The sequence below is a fragment of the Acomys russatus genome, chromosome 12 (assembly GCF_903995435.1).
Source record: "Acomys russatus chromosome 12, mAcoRus1.1, whole genome shotgun sequence".
Classification (NCBI taxonomy): domain Eukaryota; kingdom Metazoa; phylum Chordata; class Mammalia; order Rodentia; family Muridae; genus Acomys; species Acomys russatus.
Window position 1 is genome coordinate 21,238,129 of NC_067148.1, and position 2,694 is coordinate 21,240,822.

General features: G+C 42.9%; 1 non-coding gene across 1 annotated transcript; it reads right to left on the minus strand.

The window, feature by feature from the left end:
- Positions 1–1,326: 1,326 nt before the first annotated feature.
- LOC127196728 (small nucleolar RNA SNORA17) lies at positions 1,327–1,458 on the minus strand. Its single transcript, XR_007831505.1, has one exon. It is a non-coding gene; the product is annotated as a small nucleolar RNA SNORA17 (small nucleolar RNA).
- Between the last annotated feature and the right edge of the window lie 1,236 nt (positions 1,459–2,694).

Consider the following 2,694-nt stretch of genomic DNA (forward strand, 5'->3'; position numbering starts at 1 on the left):
TGAGTCACCTCTACTGTGCTGCCCAGATGAGGTTAAGGTCCTGCTTTCCTTACTGCTGTAGCAGGAGAGGGGCAGGGCAAACTCTTCTGCCCTGATGACCTGGGGGCTAGCTCTCTTGCCTGAAATTGGTGGCAAGGGCCAAGAGGAGGGCACACATATCTGTTCATATCATGGCAGGACAGAGAAGTGGCAATGTCAGCTCTTCCAAACTCACACCCTCAGGGTTACCTTACCTGTGCTCACACTACCAGGTCAGCTCTACTGTGCTGCCCAGAAGAGGTGCAGGGCTACTCTCTCCAATGCTATAGACGGTGAAGGGCAGGGCAAGCTCTTCTAATCTCATGACCCCAGGGCCAGGTCTCTTGCCTGCTGCATGTGGATAAGGGAGAAGGAAGCAGAGGGTATCTCTCTCTTACCTGTGCCACCACACAGGACATGAGTGGTAGGGCCAGGGCTGCTCATATCCATTTTACACCCAACTCTCACATTGTGCAGGGCTGCTCTCCAAGGTGCTGCATCTGGCTAGGCAGCTAGGTCAGCTCTCCTGTTCTCTTACCTAGCTCTTCTAAGATGCCCAGGTGAGAGGTGGGGCCAATTCTGCACAGCCCTCAGACATCAACATGTTCCTGGGTGGCAGCCCAGACCATGGATGTATGTATGGTTTTTTTTTGTTGTTTTTGTTTTGTTGTTGTTGTTGTTGTTTTTTTTTTTTTTTTTTTTTTTTTTTTTTTTTTTTTTTTTTTGGTGGTAACAAACCCTTGGTGCTTCAGACTAGGACCCCACCATGGCCCCAGGTGCATCACCACTGTTCACATCAGGCTGTTTCTCACTACCCTTCTTACATTTGAGTCTCCAGTTCTGCCTGTTTTCATTGTGACAACATTCTCTTTCTCTTTTATTTCTCCACCACTTACTTTCTCCTTTGAGAAGTGCACAGGGTCTCTGTGTGTCTTGGGTCATCGCAGGAGTGGTCTCAGGGGTGCTATGCCCTAATCCTACATTATAGTGTCAGGCAGGGTTCATCACGGCCATGGTCTGGCTCTCCAGGCCTGAACAGCACCCAACTGGTGGTTGTCTCAGGGTAGCTCCCTGTCTGGGCCCCATAGCACCAGCCTAGTGGTCATCTTGGGCTTGCTCCTGCCCAAGTGGCTCCAGGAAAGGGTCATCTCTCTCAGGCCCTTGGTCCCAGGTGAGATTCTTTTAGTCTCTGGCTTGCTCCTGGCACTGGGAGCCATCAAGGCCTGTACAGCACAGATTGGTGGTAGTCTCAGGCTAGCTCCATGTGGGAGCCCCCTTGCATGGGGCTGGTGTTTGTCTCAGGTTCAGAATGCTAAGCTACTTACTGACCATTCAGATGCTCATAGGTCAGAGCACTAAGAGTAGACATAGCCTCTCTTCTCTCTACCACCTCCTGACATATGCGACACAGAAGCCACACCAGCAATGCTATAGTATGGTCCAAACTCTTCATTATTACTAGTCTCACTGATTTCTAGCTAATCTGAGGTGGGTGGGATACCAGAATCTTTTGCCTCATCACTGGCGTGGAAGTGGTGAAGCAAGATGGCCATGGACTTTAACCTTTGAAATGGTAAGCCAGAGCAATAACCTTCTCCATTAGATAAACTGACTTGGGTATTTGACTACTATAACATAAGCCTGATTAACAAAAGTGGTAAGAATTTTACATTTATTAACACAATTGTCATCAATCCAATATGATGCAGAATAAATTAAATGAACTTCCACGTGTGCTCATGTGTTTTTCCCGGATGAAGTTTCCAAGCCTATTTCATAGAAATTGAATGTGTTTCCTTGTGTAACACATAGGTTAACTGAGCATATAGTCTGAATAAGAGCACATCTGATGCCTCAAACCTAATATACTTTTCATGACTTTGTCTTCTAGTCTGTGTGGAAATAACTTGGAAATTTAGAAAACTCCAACAACAAGTTGCATGAGGTAAATAAAGGTATAGTAATACTAACTTTCAATTAGGTCTTAGGAAAGGACACTGCTAGTGTTGAAATAGAGTGTGAAGTAAATGGAAGGAGTAAGCCAGGCAAATACGTAGTTAGAATTAGGGGCTATATTTAAACTTAATCTTAGTAATTATCTGCTAAGAATAGAATCCTATAGCTCTTCTAGTGACCTTGAATGAACTATATAATTCTTTATATTAAAGTTTTCCTGGTCTGTAAACTGGACAGTTTTTCATTTACTAGCTCCCAAAATGATAGGGAATAAGCTCCATTACAAGTTTTAGGGCCTTCCTATTTTTTGTATGATTATATGCCATTATTACTTTGCTAAAACTATTAATATCTTAGTATTTGTATAGTAACTTCAATAAGTAGAAAGTTATCCTTCATATTAACACATAAAACACACGAGTTTCTGTTGCATTTCTCCAAAAGATTCTGGTTTGCATTGGTGCAATGTATGACTGTTTCGCCCTAACTGTATCTTTTTCTTCAAAGCTTTATTCTCTTTTCACTTTTAGTTTCAATTCCAGGACCTCCAATATACCATCACTAGGAATTTTTATTATTATATTTCTTTTAGATGGTTAGTAACTGTGCTATTTAAAAATACTGTGTGTTGTTACTATGAAAATAAGGTTAAGATAATTGTGGGTAGGGGATGACACTGATACAAGAGGAAGTGTGGAAGGTTGCTGTAAGGAAAAAACA